Source organism: Artemia sp. Qi Xiang Cuo, chromosome 9 (assembly GCF_049724085.1).
Source record: "Artemia sp. Qi Xiang Cuo chromosome 9, ASM4972408v1, whole genome shotgun sequence".
NCBI lineage: Eukaryota > Metazoa > Arthropoda > Branchiopoda > Anostraca > Artemiidae > Artemia > Artemia sp. Qi Xiang Cuo.
The window spans coordinates 57,546,015-57,565,053 of NC_142802.1; the positions used below are offsets into that span (position 1 = coordinate 57,546,015).

At 35.4% G+C, this 19,039-nt stretch overlaps 1 protein-coding gene across 5 annotated transcripts in view; it reads left to right on the top strand.

Annotated features, from left to right (window-relative positions):
• The first annotated feature begins 812 nt into the window (after positions 1–812).
• Positions 813–19,039, top strand: part of LOC148948866 (uncharacterized) — a 289,113-nt gene continuing 270,886 nt past the window's right edge. For 4 of the 5 annotated variants that reach the window (XM_089094766.1, XM_089094770.1, XM_089094772.1 and 1 more), the window contains exon 1: positions 813–886. The gene's annotated coding sequence lies outside the window, so the exon portion shown is untranslated. Of the gene's footprint in view, positions 891–19,039 lie in introns of all 5 variants that reach the window. The other variant, XM_089094767.1, reaches the window with a different exon arrangement.

The window sequence follows — 19,039 nt, forward strand, 5'->3', positions numbered from 1 at the left end:
TCTAGAACATAATTAATGATGATTAATCACCGAAAAACATCACTAAGTCCCGCTTCTTAGCATTATTAATTAGAATCACCTGACGTGGTACACCCTTTCTGAAATTGGTTCCCGAAATCAGTTACGTGTGCCGAGCGCTTCAGCGCCAATTTTCATCATTATCATCACAAAAAAGGGGATATAAATAAACAGTCAGTCAGAGATGTCTGTGGTGAAAGACCTCACTACTGAGCTGAGAACTAAACTGACAATTAAGCTGAGATCAATCAAGCAACTATTAATAAACTCCAGCTGGCTATTTGTGTCCGTGAGTTTTTGTTTTGAAAATCTCGCGCAATACTTTTTTCTTTTAACTGATTTTTTTTTACCACTATCGTTTGTTCACTGATGCTGATTTCGGGAACTGATTTCAGCATCAGTGGACAAACGAAAGCGGTAAGAAAAATATGGTTGAAAGACAAATTTATTGTGCAAATTTTTCAAAACAAAAAATCATGGACACAAATAGTCAACTGGAGTCTATTAATAGTTCCTTGATTAATCTTAGCTTAGTTCTCAGTTTAATTCTCAAGCTCAGTAGTCGGGTCTTTCACCACAGATACCTCTGACTGACTATTTATTTGCATCCCTATTTTTTGGTGTTGATCATGATGAAAATCAGCGATGATTTTGTAAATCTGTTGAAAATTTTTCAACCTCAAATCGACGCCGATTTCCTTTAAAGTCGGCGCTGATTTGGAAATCAGTTCCTGAAATCAGCTACGTGTGCCCAGCCCTTAAGTGCAAATTTTTTGAAGAAACAGAATAAAGTAGATTAGTGATTTTTTCCATCCAGCCTAATTGTTTTTAACAGCTAATTTATACCTGTTGAAATTTATTTTGCATCGTAAGTAAGTCAATAAGATAAATTAATAAGGCCTTGTTTTTAGCTCGTCTTAAAGAAAAATTGACTCTCACATTTGTTTTGTGTGGGATCTAAGACTTACAAAATGCAGAGTCTAGGCCTATAACACTTATTGTGGGAAAATCGGCTTTAATTGTTTTGGTAAGTTCCCATTACCTATATAGGGAGGGACATGGTGAACATATTATATAATGGCTGTTTTTGGTAAATCTGGAGTTTTTGGCACAGCTAATTTAGCTGGAATGAACTTTAATAAGCTAGGGTAAAAAACCAGAAGCCTATCCAATTGAGCAAAATTATGTAAAACTAAAATCCTCACACCTTGTTACCAAAAAAGAAGAACTAGCCTAGGGTAAAAAACCAGTAGGCCTATCCAATTGAGCAAAATTATGTAAAACTAAAACCCTCACATCTTGTTACCAAAGAGGAATTGAGAAGGATTGGGTATATTAATGAATAGCAAAAAGTCTAAGCTATGCATCAATATGGTTATTACTCAGATTATTTAAGATCAGAGACTTGAAATTTTTAGTTTATTGACTTACCTGCAGGGACCTCTTTTTGGAAATACCAATTATCCTATTTTGATGTATATATCCTTTTAGTGTTTTAGTTTTATTCATATAGCCTATTAACAGAAAGCTGATTTTCTTCTGATTCTAGAAATGTAACTTTTATTGCTTGATATTTATTCTATAAATCACAAATATTTAGGCCTAAATATAGTTTTTCTTTTCAATTGCTTTTCAAAACAGAGACCATATTTTCAATTTATGCTGACAAATCATTGGTGAAAATTTGACCAAGAAGGCGGGGTTCTTGTTACTGCCCTCACATTGCTTCATGTTGTAGTAAAAAGGGGTGGTCCAAAAACCCATTGCTATTTTTCCGAAATGCCAAAGAAAAGTGGTCTTTCCCAAAAAGAGGTCTTTTACCCTATATATATCAATGAATAGCCAAAAATCTAAGCTTTACATAGCCTAAATATAGTTTTCATTAAATTATGCCTATTTACAATCAACCAATCAAAATTATTAGTGGGTAAAATTCTACTTTAGTTACTTTTACCTATCTTAGAAAGGGGTGAGGTTAGGAAAATGAAACTTTCAGAGATGGGTCTACAGGCTAAAATATGTCCTGGGAAGGTATTTTGAAGTACTTATCTCCTCCCCTTCTCCCTCTAGAGGATCCTGAAATTTGCCTACATGACAGGTCTATACCTATTGAAATTTTGACAAAATAACATTTTACCTTAATTTTCAGTTATGAGATTCTTTTTCTCTGGCTTTAGTTCTGAAAATGCAATTCCTGTTATTTGAGTAGTATTTTAAGCCATATCAAGGTTAATTTTCAAATTTAGGAAATGTATTTGCATATCTTTCAAACTCTATAAATCAGGATTTAGTAAAGTTGTGAGGCTGAAAACAATTTTGTTGGACTTCATTTTAAGCATAAGATCTATTTTACAAGGTTTCACTTTTATAACACACAGATTTATAAAGGTCATCAAAGGTCAGGATCCTCTAGAGCAAGAAGGAGTGGAGGTAGGTACTTCAAAATACCTTCCCGGGACATACTTTAGCCTTTAGATCTATCCCTGAAAGTTTCATTTTCCTAACCAAACCTCTTTCCAAGATAGCCTAAAGTAGCTAAAGTAGAATTTTACCCAGTGTTTTAGTTTTAGCCTATTGACATTAAAAGAAAGCTAATTTTCTTCTGATTCTAAAAATGTAACTTTTATTGCTTGAGATTTATTCCATAAATCACAAATATTAGGGTAAAAGACCTCTTTTTGGGAAAGACCACTTTTCTTTGGCATTTTGGAAAAATAGCAATGGGTTTTTGGACTGCCCCTTTTTTACTACAGTATGACACAATGCAAGTGTAGACCCAATCATCTCTCACTAAAGCCAGCCCAGTGGGAGTAATTTGTCATCATAAATTCAATGTGTAGTCTCTGTTTTGACAAGTAAGTGAAATGAAAAAAATATATATTTAATATTTGTGATTTATAGAATAAAAATCAAGAAATAAAACTTAGATTTTTAGAATCAGAAAACAATGAGCTTTCTATTAATATGTGAATAATACTGAAACACTAAAAAGATATTTGCATCAAAATAGGATAATTTGCATTTCCAAAAAGAGGTCTCTCTAGGTAAGTCAATAAATTTATCATTTTCAGTGAATGATCTTAAATAATTTTAATAATAACCATGTTGTTGCATAGCTTGGATTTTTAACTATTCATTGGCCTATACAAACATTTTCATCTCTAATTTGATAACAAGATATGAGGTTTTAAGTTTTACATAATTTTGCTCAATTGGATACTGGTCTTTTACCATAAATACAATTTTTATTTTCAACTGCTAGTCAAAACAGAGACCACATTTTTAATTTATGCTGACAAATTATTGGTGGAAATTTCACCAAGAAGGTAGGGCTCTTGTTACTAGCCTACCTTCACATTGTATCATGCTGTAGTAAAATAGGAGTGGTTCAAAAACCCACATCTATTTTTCTAGAATGCCAAAGAAAAGTGGTCTTTCCCAAAAAGAAGTCTTTTATGCTACTACTTTGATGCCTTTATTTAGCCTGTGCTGTTTCATAATTCAATAGCCTTTTTTTAAGGAAGTTACATTTTGAGCCCCTGAAGAGTTATAAGGGGTTCAAAACAGCCCATTTGTACCAAAAGTTTAATAATTTTTATACAGAAATTTTTAAAAAGAACCAGAAACCCCTTAGGAAGGACATCAGTTTTGTATGATATTATTTTTGAGGGGTTTCAGGCTCTTTTAAAAATTCCTGCAAATTTGTTTTCAATTCTATTTCACTATAAAGAGCAAGGAAAATAATATTTATCATTCCAGAATCAGCTGCAAATAACAATTTTTTCTCACTAGACAGTTTTTTAGAAATATGTTTTGGTAAAATTCTACTTTAGCTACTTTTGGCTGTCTTGGAAAGGGGTTAGGTTAGGAAAATGAAACTTTAAGAGATGGGAAGTTTTGACAGAACAATATTTTACCTTAATTTTCAGTTACAGTTTCTTTTTCTCTGGTTTTAGTTCTGAAAATGCAATTCCTGTTATTTGAGTAGAATTTTGAGAAATATTGAGTAGAAAAAATATCAATGTTTTTTTTCTTAAAAATTTTGAAAATGTATTTGCATATCTTTAAAACCTTATAAATTGGGATTGAGCAAAGTTGTGAAGCTGAAAACAATTTTTTTTGTATTTCATTTAAGCAGAAGATCTATTTTGCAAGGTTTCACTTTTACAATACACAGCTTTTTAAAGGTCAGGACACTCTAGAGGGAGAAGGCATGGAGGTAGGTACTTCAAAATACCTTCCTAGGACATACTATAGCCTGTAGACCCATCCCTGAAAGTTTCATTTTCCAAACTCCTTTCCAAGATAGGCAAAAGTAGCTAAAGTAGAATTTCACCTATGTATTTTCCAGCTAATTTGTAGCTTACAAAACAGTTAGCTATGATGAAGGTGAATGCTTCACTTGATGTCTTTTTTATTTTTATTCATAATTCAATAATTGTGTGAGGGGTAACTTAAATTTCAAGCCCTTAATAGGGCCCCAGAAGATAAAACAGTCCATAGTAACCAAAAGTATATAAATTTCAAACATTTTCCCAGTGTCTATAGAAAAGGGTCATTTTGTGTGTGAGAATAGAAAAAGTAATTGGCTCTATATGATATGATACAAACAGAAGAAGGCGTGGAAAATTATCAGTATATAATAGTATACAAGTGTAAATCCTGGTTTAAGATCAGCAGTTGATTTTTAGTAGATATGCATTTAAAATCCTATGAAAGAAGAAAAGGCCTAATAACACAATTTAAAATGGACATGATGTCTATGTATAGATGCATTGCAGATGAGTATGCCAATATTCAGAAGAAGTTCCCTGTACTTGCAAAGTCTATTGCACCTACTCTCCCCCAATTCCCTCCATGGAATTGATCAATCCCCATAATAAATACTGATTTCTCAAAGTGGACTAAAGATTTAACCCCCATTGCTTTTGTCCAGAAAAAATTTGCTGAACTTAATACAATTGCCTATAAAAACCATTTCCAAATCTTTGTTGATGGGTCCAAAATGAATGAGAAGGTAGCAAGTGGTGCCTTCCTTCCTCACCTGAACATTGCAATGGGTGAGATATTGTATAATAATGTATCTATAATGTCTACAGAGTTAAATGCCATAATCATGGCATTAGAACACCTTATGGGAAACCAACCTTTGATTGCTAACTCAAATAATATTATAGTTTATTCTGACTCTTTATCAAGCCTTGAGTTGCTGTCTTCAGCTCCTCAGTAAAAGTTGGATATTGACACATTGTCTTAGTATTATAGATAATTCAAGTGGCATAAGAACTTATCTTCAGTATATTCCTAGCCACTCTGGTATAAGTGGTAATCATCAGGTTGATGAAATAGCAAAAAATGCTGTAAATATTGACCAGCCAAGTGGGAGACCAATCCCCATTAGAGATATCTACCAATTGAGACTATCAGATATTATGTTTAATAAGAATAATCCTATTCTTTTGCAATAAGTATTTTTCTAAAATTTATCATAGAATTTGTTCTGGAACAAATGGACTAAATTTTCTTGCATTCTTGTATCAGTTTCCTAATTCAAGTGGTTCAGTTCCCAAGTCCCATCTTTGCAGGTATTGTAATATGAATAATGAAACAATTGACTAATGCCTGTTTGAATGGAATACCCTGACGTTTGCACAGCATACTTTGCATTGTAAACTGTTAAAGTGCTTCAAACACCACAAAATCTCACGACCAACCAAGAGCCTATTCGACTATACCTGCACACAGAGCACAGAAATCGATATCTATCATCTTATATTTTTAACTCCTTGAGTCAAAAGATCAACTGAAAGATATCTGAGGATATCTAATAAATAAGAGGCAACCAAGCCAGTAGCTCTGTAGCCCACAGAGTGAAGCAAAAAGGAAAAGGGGCTAAATAGTATCAACTGAAAAGCCCGCCTGCTGTGAAATAGAAGAAGAATAATGATGTTCCTCTTGGTTTTAAATAGTGCTTGAAGACTTTGAAGCATTTTTGTTTATTAATACCAAAATATGGTAAGCTTTATCAAGCTTGTCACATTAAACAGATATAAAAAGTCTATGACAATGCAGACAACATAATACATGCATTCAATTCTATGAAAAGTTACACACTCAAAAAACATAATAACTAAAACATACAGTAGCATACCAAACTAACTGAAATATATCTGATAATTACTGAAACATACCAAAAAGGAAGCATGCAAAATAACTGAAAAACATACTGGTCACAAAACAGCTAATACAAAAAATAAAAATATTCTCAAAACAGATTGTTATAGGACCTAGTATAGAAATCTATAGAGGCTAAACTACTTTTGAAAAACTGGACCATGGTACTCACAACTATTTCCAATGGAAGTGCATTCCCAGTCTTCCAAACTTGGCTAGATAAAGAGTTTTGGCCTAATCTTTTCTGTGAATATGGTGGGTAAATTTTGTGTTGGTGTTGATGGGTACTACTGTATTCTGTAGAAGTGAAAAAGTGAGTTGGAGCGGTATTATCAATGTTCCTAACAATGTGGAATGTATTTATTAGGTTGTCTCTATCATGTTGGAACTGAAGACTAGGCAACTGTAGTCTCTGTATTCTCTGGTGGTAAGGTAGATGTCTCAGGTAAGGTATGAGTTTGGTGGCAATACACTGCACTTTCTCTAGAAATTTTTTTTTCTAGATTTTACACAGTTTGGTAAACTTTCACTTGCCATGTACTTTCATCATAAATGTGAAGAAAATGTTGAGCATCAGCCCACACGGGCAACCATAGACTGAATTTTAGGGCGGGGGGCTTACCTGGTCTAATCAGCATTTTCATTCATGTATAATTGAAATCTCAATGACAAAATATCATGGGCAGCAGGATAGCCTGCCTAAGTAAAGTGTGATGTGGGCACAATATATTGTTTTTTTTTTTAGACCAGGGCACTTCTTATAGAAAGAAATGCCTTAGGAACTCCAAAAGAGCTCATGAAGGGCAGCCATCTCCCCCTCTCCCACATCAATCACTTCCCCAAACACATCCAATCAAAATTTTGAGATAGCCATTTTGTTCAGTGTAGTTTTAAGGCCTGGAAATTATGACTTTGAGGATGACACCCCCCACAACCCTCAGAGCAAGGGTTGTAAGTTATGCCCTGTGGAGATATAAGGTTTTTTATAGGAAGGGAGCTCATTTGATGGGTAATCAGAAGTTCTACTGGCCTTTGAACAGTCAAAAGTGATTGGAGATTATCCAGCCCCCTCCTCATACACCAATCATTTCCCCAAACACATTCAATCATAATTCTTGAGATAGCCTTTTTGTTCAGTGTAGTTGAAAGATCCAGAAATTATGTCTTTGAGGATAACTCCCCCCCCCTATATAGCCCTCAGGTCAAGGGTTATAAGTTACATCCTGGGGGCATATAAGGTTTTTATAGAAATGGTGGTTGTATTCTTCAAAGAGGGCTCATTGAATTCGTAATCAGAAGTTATAATGCTCTTTTTGAGAGTTAAGTGATCAGAAGCCCAATACCCCCCCCCAAACATTGTATTTTCCAGAAATGCATCTGATAGAAATTTTAAGATGGCTGTTTGTTGTCATAGAAACTTCAAAAAGTGCTCAGTTGGTTGGTCAAACAGTTTGTGGTAACAAACTGTAAGTAAGGAGTGACACACCTCAATGGTAACCAAAACTCTAAAAAACGGAATTTTGATACCAATAGATACATCAAAAGAATCAAATTTTAATTCTGATTTCAAACATATACGTTTCATCAAGTTTAATTGTACCTATCAAAAGTTACGCACCTGAGAAAATTTGGCTGATTTTCGAAAAAAGGGGGAAAGACCCCCTAAAAGTTATAGAACCTTAATGAAAATCACACCATCATACAGAGAAACCTACTGTAGAGGTTTCAAGCTCCTATCTACAAAAATGTGGAATTTTCCATTTTTTGCCAGAAGAAAGATCACGGATGTGTGTTTATTTGTTTTTTTTTCTTTTCTTTTCCCCAGGGGTGATCGTATCAACCCAGTGGTCCTAGAATATCGTGGGATGGCTCATTGGGACGGAAATTAAAAGTTCTAGTGCCCTTTTTAAGTGACCAAAAAAATGGAGGGCAACTAGGCCCCCTCCCATGCTCATTTTTTTCCCAAAGTCACCCAATCAAAATTTTTAGATAGCCATTTTGTTCAGCATGGTCGAAAGTATTATAACTATGTCTTTTAGGAAGACTTAATCCCTCGAAGCCCTCAGGGGGAGGGCTGAAAGTTATGAACTTGACCCAATGTTAACATATAGTATTGGTTATTAGGAAGTATACAGACGTTTTCAGGGGGAATTTTTTCTGGTAGTGGGGGGTGGGTCGGGGGTTATATGGGAGGATCTGTTCATGAAGGAAGTTTTCATGGGGGAAGGGACATTGCTATGAAGGGGGTGCTGGATTTCCCATCATTATTTTTAAAAAAATCAGAAATTAAATATAAAAAAAACAAGTTTTTCAACTGAAAGTAAGGAGCAACATCAAAACTTAAAACGAACAAACGAATATTAGCTATATGATTGGGTTCACTTTCTAGTCAATGCCTTGCTCTTTAAGCCAAAGATTTTTTAGTACTTTCATAAGAGCTATTTATTCTAATTAATGGTCTTTGTGATTAAGGGTCATTTTTAAAGAATTGGAACAAAATTCGAACTTTAGCTTAAAGAGCAAGGTATTGGCTAGGGGGCAAACCCCCTAATATACGTATTAAAAATATATGAATATAGAAGTTCGTTATGTAAGTTAATTCGTAAGTTACATATATTTATTACTTATAAAAACGTTCGCAAATAAAATTCAACAAGTTTCGAGAAAGCCATTTAACCAAATAAAAGTAAAATTAATATGCAAATTTCGTTTTAATTATTCATGCACGGTGAGCCAAAATCAAAACCTGCGTTAATTGAAAAATGTTCACAAATGAAATATAAAAAAAAACAAGTTTTTTTTAACTGAAAGTAAGGAACGATGTTAAAACTTAAAACGAACAGAAATTATTCCGTATATGAAAGGGGCTGTCCCCTCCTCAAAGTCTCGGTCTTTACGCTAAAGTTTGACTTTCTCACAACTCAATTTTTTTTAAACAATAAAATTTTGTTTTAATTGCAAATTTTTTAAATTAACTTTAATGAAATTCACACCATCAGATTCAGCTTATCAACAAACATTATTAAAGAAGCTTCAAACTCCTATCTGCAAAAATGTGGAATTTTGCATTTTTAATTAACTTTAACGAAAATTACACCATCACATTCAGCTTATCAGAGAACCCTATTAAAGAAACTTCACGCTCCTATCTGCAAAAAGGTGGAAATTCGCATTTTTTGCTCAAAGACAGATCACGATGCATGCCCTCCAAAAAATGCCCTCCACGATGCATGCCCCCTCTCACGCTCATTTTTTCTCAAAGTCACCCAATTAAAATTTTGAGATATCCATTTTGTTCAGCATAGTCGAAAATCTAATAAATATGTCTTTTAGGATGACTTAATTCCCCAGAGTTCCCAGGGGAAGGGCTGCAAGTTATGAACTTTGCCCATTGCTTACATATTGTATTGGTTATTGGGAAGTATACACACATTTTCAGGAAGGATTTTTTCTGGTGGGGGGGGGGGCTGGAGGAGGTGGTTACTCGGGAGAATCTGCATTGAGGATGTTTCTTTGGGGTAAGGGACATTTCTATGAAGGGTGTGCCAGATTTCCAAGCATTATTTAAAAAACGATAAGAAATTAAATAAAAAAAAACAAGTTTTTTCAACTGAAAGTAAGGAGCAACATTAAAACTTAAAACGAACAGAAATTATTATTTATATGAGTGTGGTCGCCCCCAAGTCAATACCTCACTGTTTGCGCTACAGTTTTTTTAGTGCTTTCAAAAGAGCTATCTATTCTAATTAAACGGCCTTTGTGATTCAGGGGTTTGTGAATTAATTTTTTTTTTACTTTTAACGTAAAGAGCGTGGTATTGACTAAGGGGAGAACCCCCTCATATACGTAATAACATATATGTAATAAAAAAACAAAAAAAAACAAGCAATACGGCTCAATAGTAATCAAAACTTTTAAAAACGGAATTTTGATGTCAATAAATGTATAAAAAGAATGGGCTTATAATGCTGATTCTAAATATATAAATTTTATTAAGTTCAGTATTACTCATCAAAGGCTACGAGCCTGAGAAAATTTACCTGATTTTTTACAGAGGGAGGAAACATCCCCTACAAGTTAAAGAATTTTAATGAAAATCCCACCATCAGATTCAGCGTATCAGAAAACCCTTATTACATGGGTTTCAAGCTCATATCTGCAAAAATCTGCAACTACTTCTGCAACGTATTTTTTGCCAGAAGAAAAATATACGAATATAGAAGTTCGTTACGTGAGTTAATTTGTAAATTACGTCAGAACCAAATTTAGAGACAGCCATTTAGCAAAAGAAGAGTAAAATTTTTATGCAAATTTTGTTTACTTATTCAATGATGGTGAGCCAAAATAAAAGCTGCATTAACTAAAAAACGATCAGAAATTAAATAAAAAAAAAACAAAATTTTTAAACTGAAAGTAAGGAGTGACATTAAAACTTAAAACGAACAGAAATTATTCCGTATATGAAAGGGGCTGTCCCCTCCTCAACGCCTCGCTCTTTACGCTAAAGTTTGACTCTGTCTCACAACTTTATTTTTTAAAACAATAAAAAACTTTAGCATAAAGAGCAAGGCATTGAGGAGGGGACAGCCCCTTTCATATACAGAATAATTTCTGTTTGTTTTAAGTTTTAATGTCGCTCCTTACTTTCAGTTTAAAAAACTTGTTTTTTTTATTTAATAACTGAAAGGACTAGTACCTTCTTTAATAGTCAAAAGTGATTGGAGGGCAACCACCACCCCCCCCCCCTATGCCCATCATTTCCTCAAAACACTTTTAGTCAAAATCTTGAGATAGTTATTTTGTTTGACATAGTTTAAAAGTTCAGAAATTATGTCTTTGAGGATGGGAACCTCCTCATGGTCCTCAGGACAAGGGTTGTAAGGTATGCCCCAAGGGCATTTATGGTTTTTATGGAAATGGGGTATGCACTTTGGAGGGGGCTCATTGGATTGGAAATTGGAAGTTGAGAGTCTAATTTATTAGAGGGAAGCTATACAACAACCCCACCCCCTCACACCCCCCCCCCCCCCATTGTATTTTCCTCCAATGCATCTGATAGAAATTCTAAGATAGCCATTTGTTCAAAAATAGTCCAAAGATCTCATAACACAGCCTTTGGGATTGACACAACCCCCAAAGTATGGGGATAAGGGATTTAGTTTATGCCCCTTGGGGATGTAAGGTTTTTATAAAGAGGTGGTCTTGTGAACTTTAGAGGAGGCTCATTTGATTGGAAATGCATACGTCTAGTTTCATATTAAGAGTCAAGCATGATGGAGCAAAAATAGCCTTCCCCCTCTCCCTGATATCCTCTTTTCCCCAAACACATTCAATTGAAATTGTGAGACAGCCATTTTGTAGTCAATAGCCCAAAGAGAATATAACAATATCTTCAGTAATCAAATATAAGAAATATTTAGGCAGACATTGAACTAAATCAAAACAAACTATGAGCATGTGAACTTTCAAAAAGGTGACAAAGCAATATCCCAAGAACAATTCATATTATTAAGTTAAATCTTTAAGAGTAAGTTGTGGGGGATTTTGAACTAGCCAGAAAACACTATGTGTATACTTTTAGTGCTACAACTACAGTTACTGTAACTTAATGATGCTTAGAGTTTTAAGGTGAATCTTCTATGAAGTGTTCCAATTAAATAAAAAAAATGTATACATGCTGGTTTTCAAAAAGATGTATAAGCAATAGTATAGGCAGCACCTCTCTATAATAGATAGAAATATCATTGAAACATTTAAAGAAGTTAATCCGATTCAAAATTAAAAAATATAGGATCATTTCTAAGAGTAAAAAGAGATTGGAGGGAGATCAGCCTGTCTCTTAAGCCAATTTATTTCCCAAACATATCTAGTCAAAATTTTGAGACAACTATTTTGTTCAGCATAGTAGAACGGTCCAGCAACTATGTCCTTAGGAATATTGGGCATGTAAACCCCCACAATTATGCCAAACTATGGATTCGTATAGAAAAAAAACGAAAAGATATAAAATATTATTTTTTTTTCATGAAAATGAGTTTTTCAATAAAAAACGAACAGAAATTCAGCTAAAAAACTCTTTTTCCACAGAACAAGCTTTTGAAAGAAAAGTAAAGAGCTCCATTAAGTAAAAAATGGGCAGAAATGAAATCAAGTAATCATCCAAACATAAAACTACCACAAATGACTATCAATAAATAAATGAAACTCAAAATGAACAGAAATTAGAATAAATATCCGAGTCAAACTCAAAATAAGGAAAATTTTACATGAGCAGGGCTGATAACCCCCATGCCTTCTCAAGACCAGAACATAATTTGTGATATACTGAGAACAAAATATGTATAAACGTTTTCACTTTTTTTTTACTTAAATAATTAAAAAACTTTTTTACTTTCTTTACCCATTTTTTATTTTAAGGAATAAATATCAGTATATGTAAATTTATTTGACAATCCATGGTCATTTTTTTTTTCAGTAAAACCTAAGTTATGTTCTGGTTTTGAGAAGGCATAGGGCTCGTCAGCCCTAGTAATGTTAATTTTTGCTTGTTTTCAGTTTGACTTGGCAATTTATAATAATTTCTGTTCATTTTGAGTTTTGTTTAATTGTATTGTAGTGATTTGTGGTAGTTTTATGCTTGGAAGATTATTTGATTTTATTTCTGCCCATTTTTGGCTTAAAAGAGCTCTACTTTTCTTACCTTAAAAATTACCTTAAATCGCACTTGCTAGCGATAGGACGAATCCTGTGTCCGCCAGCTTCAGTGATGATAGTTAATCATCATCTGTGGTGTCCCAAATGGTGCACCACGGTTTGTTGAGCCACTCCCTATCCACTGATGACTTGAACGCATCCACGCTGGTAGAGGTTACTGTTTTTTCACTAAGGGAGTTCCACAAGCTGACAACTCTATTTGAGAAGAACTTGTTCCTTAGGGTGGTGTTGGCTCGTTTCCAGAAAAGCTTTTGAGAATGACCACGAGTTCTATTTGAATTGTCCGGTTGGAAAAGGCCAGGAATGGTATCCTCAGCATTTAGAAGCTTGTATGCTGTTATCACATCGCCTCGTTTGCAACGATATGTTAGAGATGGTATTCTAAGCTTACGGGGACGGGATGGATAAAGGACATCAAAAAGACATCAGAGTGAAGCAAGAAAAGGACTAAATAGTACTAACTGAATAGCCCGCCTGCTGTGATTTAGAGGAAGAAGAAGGGACATCATAGAGGTCTCTAATACATTTCGTTGCCCTCCTCTGGACTGATTCTAGAGCTGCTTGGTCTTTCTTATTGATTGGGCATGCAATACACATTCCAAACTCTAGCCTTGGTTGAACTAGACTCTTGTATAGCTTAGTTATAACAGTTGGAGATCTGCTAGTGAACGTTCTTTTGATTAAGCCAAGAGTCTGATTAGCCTTCGCAATAGTCGCTTGTGCATGAATATGAAATTTCAATTTGTCGTCTACCAGGACACCCTGATCTCTCTCCGCGTGGCTGCTGGAAATGGCATTTTGGGACCCATCCCTACAATCCATATGGTACTGAGTGTGTGGGTTTTTCTTCCCAAGGTGGAGAGTCTTGCATTTTGATGTGTCGAATTCAAGCCTCCAAATATTAGTCCAGTGAGTGAATGTATTGAGGTCCAGTTGGATTGACTTAATATTCTCCGCTGTGTCTGCACGACCAATAAGTTTCGAGTCATTAGCGTAGAGGCTTACTTTGTTGTTTAGGATTTTTGGCACGTCATTTATATATATATTAAATAAAGTCGGACCCAAAAACTGTGCCCTGGGGGACACCACTTCCAACAGCGGCCACCTCGGAGAAAAACGTCCTTCCATCCTCGCCAAATACTTCAACTGTCTGTTTCCTATCTGTTAAGAACTGCATCACCCACTCAACCACACCACCACTCACCCCAATAGCTTGGAGCTTGATTCGAAGTCTTTTATGGCAGACTTTGTCAAACGCCTTTGCCAAATCGAGTAGTATGATGTCGACTGGGAACCCCTGGTCTAGAAGATCGGTGATATAATTATAAGAATCAATCAAGTTTGTTTCAACTGACCGACCAGACCTAAAGCCATGCTGACATGATGAGAATAGTTTATTGGTTGTCAAGTGTTTCAGGATTGCAGTGTTAACAATCGCTTCTAGTAGCTTCCCGACTGCAGAGGTGATACTGATTGGCCAGTAATTGCTTGCGTCCTCTTTGCTGCCACCCTTATGTATGGGGGTTATGTGGGCCGTGGGCAAATCCTGCAAGATACACTTTTCATCAAGGGATTTCTGAAAAAGGTGAGTGAGCGGGCCTGATAGTTCAACATGCAATGCTTTAAGAAGCCTTGGGTATACACCATCAGGTCCCACCAACTTATTTGGATTCAACTTTTTTAGGCGTGCCTCTACATCTAACCTATTGACTGTAATCGGGGGCATAGGGGTTATGATGGTATAGGTGGGGGGTCTGGAAGAGGGGCATTATGAGGTGGAGTAAATACAGATTTAAACTGCCTATTTATGGCATTGGCAATTTCTATTGGGTCATCTAATATATGGTCATTCTCTTTAAGTCGCGTAACAGAGTGTCTACCAGGTTTACGGGCTGAGGCATAATCCTAAAAGTGTTTTGGATTTAACTTGCTTGCTGCTCCTACAGCCTCCTCATGCTGTTCAAATAACTTTCTGGATAGATTTCTGACTTGATTACGTGTCTTGGTATATTTTGTGTAGTGGTTCTTATTGTGTATATTCTGTTTATATAGTCACCAATACCTTTTCTTTTTATTTCTTGCTTTCTTTAATTCTTTGGTCATAAATTTTTGGTAGCGTTTTTGGTTTACGAGCCCATCTTACTGCAGTATTTTTCTCTGAGACCTCTAGCAGTATTTTCTTCATCATATTCCACGATTTATCAACATCATTCTCAGTGATAAAGGACCAATCCTGCCCCGCCATCTCTTGCTTCATCAGACAGTAATCTCTATACACATGTTTGGTAAAAACTGATTTTTCTGGATATAGTCTAAGGGAGCATCGTATGGCAGCGTGATCGCTTGCACCGAAGGGCGGTAGTGGGGCCACGTTGAAGAGCGTTTCATGGTCGTTTACTATTACGAGGTCCAGCAATGACGGGGGTTGGCCATCCCAGCGCCTAGTCGGAAAATTTACAGCTTGGTAAAGTGAATAGTTAGCTAGACACTCAAGAAATGGTACAACTGATTTCTGTCCAGAATAGCCACAGCCATCTATCCATTGGACGGAAGGTAGGTTAAAATCCCCAACTATGAGAGGATTTCCTGTCAGCGCTACTTTTCTATCAATTGATTTTACTACTTCTAAAAAGGACCTCTCTAAATTAGGGGAACTTGGACTTCTGTAAATTGTACCAATCTGTATTGGCTCACCAGGTAGGTTTATTGATATCCACGCTTGTTCTAGATAAGGCTCATAATCAGATTCAATATTAATATTTCCTACCTGGAAAGTATCTCGGATGTATAGGACAATTCCCCTTCCTTCCTGCTTTGATAGGTTGCTGATTATTTTGTATCCCGGTATCTGTATCTGTTGTTCTGTCAGAGGGATAGTAGTCCTTTTTGCTTTCACTTCACAGAAGGCATAAATGTCTGAAGCACCTGATGTAATAACACACTTAATTTCTTGAAATTTTAAAGTTAGATAGTCAACATTGCTGAAAAAAACACTAAGGGCACTAATCTTTCCAGAACCTCCACTATCAAAGGGAGTTAATGGTCTTTCAGAACTCAATAAATCAATATTTTGTCGAGTACTAGCACTGTAAAATCAATCGTCCAACTCCCCGCTATCAAAATTATCACTTACATCTAATAATTTACTAGAAGAGAAACTATGTACAGGTTTCGGCAGCCCAGAGTTCCATCTGAGTTGGAGGGGCTGGAGGTAGCAAGTTTTTTTATACGATTTTGCCACCCCAAATCACAATATCCTTCTCTCCATTTGCTTGCCGAGCTTGGAACTCTTCATATAGCTTGGCTCTTTTAGTCCGTTCTGCTTTGGATACGTCGTTTCTTATCTAAATTCTACCAGTTCCTCTCTTTTCATACGTCTTCTGGAGAATTTGTTTCTTTGTTTCTTGGTTGACAACGGAAAAAATGATTGGTGAGTTTGAGCTAGTTTGGTTAATTGGCTTAGCTAAGCGACGGGGATTTATGACGGATATATAGGGGAGGCTACGCTTTTGGGACATATACTGCTGCATAAACTGTCCATTTTCAGGTTTTGCTGGCCCTTTAAAGACAACAAGGCCCAGTTTTCATTTCTGTCTGTCTCTATCTTCGACTATTAACGGCTTCATTTTGTTCTCTAAGTAGCTATCAAGGTCGCTTTTTAAAGCCAGTACCTGCGAGACTACAAGACTATTCAGCAAGTCCTGGTCGACGGCGGCGCCAGACGTTTGCTCGAGGGTATCTATCCGTGTCTCAATGGCTTGAAATGTACGATCCATATCTTCGATCACTTCACGCTTAAACTCACTAAAAGACATTTTGACAGCATCTTTAATTTTCACATCAAGATCCTGAATGACCGCTAGGGCCGGTTGAAGCCATTCAAGGGATTTGGTAATAACATTTTGGATATCCGATGCATTTAGTCTTGCTTGTTTGTCACCTTTACACATAGGACAATGCCACTTGCATCCAATACGCCTTGTCATCTTTATTAAGAGAGCCTACTCCGGCTCAGTCATTTCGAGACAATCTACACAAAGCCATTGATTGCAACCATCCCAAATCATTACACCTGATTCTTCATCTAAATTACAACCACAAGCTGCACACTGATCAGGTCCTTTTTTCGGACTCGTGTAAGGTCGTTTCGGCGGCATTTTTACAAGTATAGGACGAATAGCGGACTGTAGTTTCACTCTATCAGCGCCAAATTTAAAAAAGCGGGATCACGTGAAAAATGTTCTGGAACATCAATGTTTACAAACAAACTTCACAGGTTTGTTTGTTTATTAACTTCACAGGTGTCTTTATTTACCTGGCAATATTCAAACAACTTAATAGATGGTACTTAATCGATTTACTTTTCAATGTCCAAAGATCTTCTTTCAAAGGGGAGCAGGTGGGTTCCTTTATTAAATTTATTGTTCTTTATGCATGGAGGTTTCTATTTCTCAGTCTCTTTCTCTGGGATTCACTATTCTACTATCTCAATTTGAACTAATTCACATTATCAAAATCTAGCTAAAGTGGCCATATTTGCATCACTATCATCACTTGCATCACTTCTTTGAAAACTTATTCTGTGGAAAGTTTTTTTAAATTAATACAAATATATGACACCGTCATTCAGCTAGGAGGGGGAGGGGTAGTTGCCCCTTTAAGGGCTCAGAATGTAATTTCCTTCAGAAGTCATTATTGAATTATGAAAGAGGATAAGAAAAGGCATAACAAAATGATAAACAACAAAGAAATAGCCTTAATTAGGACTACATATAAGCCATTGAGGAGGGTGCATTGTCAGGATAACAACTAGCCTATTATATTGAAAAGGAGCATCAAATAAGAAAGCAAACTGTACTAATTTTTTTTATTAAATTGTTTCCTTCTGTAGAGCCAATAAACTAGAACTTTCCCAGAATTAGTCATTTGAGGTCCATTCAAGGCCTTAAGTTGGATATGCAAGCCAAACAATTATTATATTTGGTATCACTGTAAAGTTGGGGCTGTTGAGAAGGAAACATTATGAAAACAGCTTTGAAAATCTTAAAATACTTACTTGTGTCATTCCTAAAAGCATTTCACTTTACTTAATTCCCCTCCCCCTCTCCTAATGTGCAAATATAAAGCCCAAATTATATACTCTATGCATTTTCCATTTCTTGATTACATCACTCTATTTTTCAAATTGATTATCTACAAATATAAAGATATTATTTTTTATTTTATTAGCCCAGTTTCATTTAGATGTGGTCAACCACAACAAATTTACCTTAATTTGTGGTACCACTGGAGAATTTTGGCTCTTCTATAGGAAATACAATAATAAAAAACTAACAGTACAATTCAATTTCCTCTCTTTCCCTCTTCTTTGATGACTCTTTCCCATTGTAATGGTAACTACAAAGAAAATGCACTCAACCCGTTTAATGGTACCAGATTCATATATAGGGGTATATATAAAGCCCTATATTGGGCTATATATGACACCATTAGGGGAGGAGGGAAGTGTGCATTATTGGACTAGCAGCCATTGTATTTTGAAAAAAAGTGTTGATTTGCAAGTCAATTTATACTACTCTTTTTTATTATAGGGTTTCCTTTTAGAAAAAAAGGATTTATTATACTATTTTTAAACATACCACTCAATGTACTTTTTAGCATTACTTCCAAGCATGCTAATTGATACCCTTGCAAATTCCATTTTGAAGCCGCTGAGGTATCCTTAAAGCAACACCTTGTTCTTTTTTTGCTTGTAGAACTAAGGTAAAATGTACAATTGGATTCAAAACCTAATGCTAGGTTGATATTTCAATTCATCTGCTACAAACAAATATATTTTTAACAATCAAGTATAATAAACTTTCGAATTTGTAAATCTTTTAAGTCTGTCATTTTTTACCTTGTCAATAGTTAACATGTTGGGATTTGCAGTGCAGATAAGGCAAGTTGCAAATTTTTTCCATTTTACAAAATATTTGACACAGGCAATGAGTCAAATTACACACTGCTTTCAAGCAACACATTGAAAAGAGACAACATTAACGAAATTAGTTCTATGCTCTTTACAAGTATAATTATCACTGCTGTCATAACTGCACCCCAGTTCTACACAGTGGGAACAGATATAGCCATT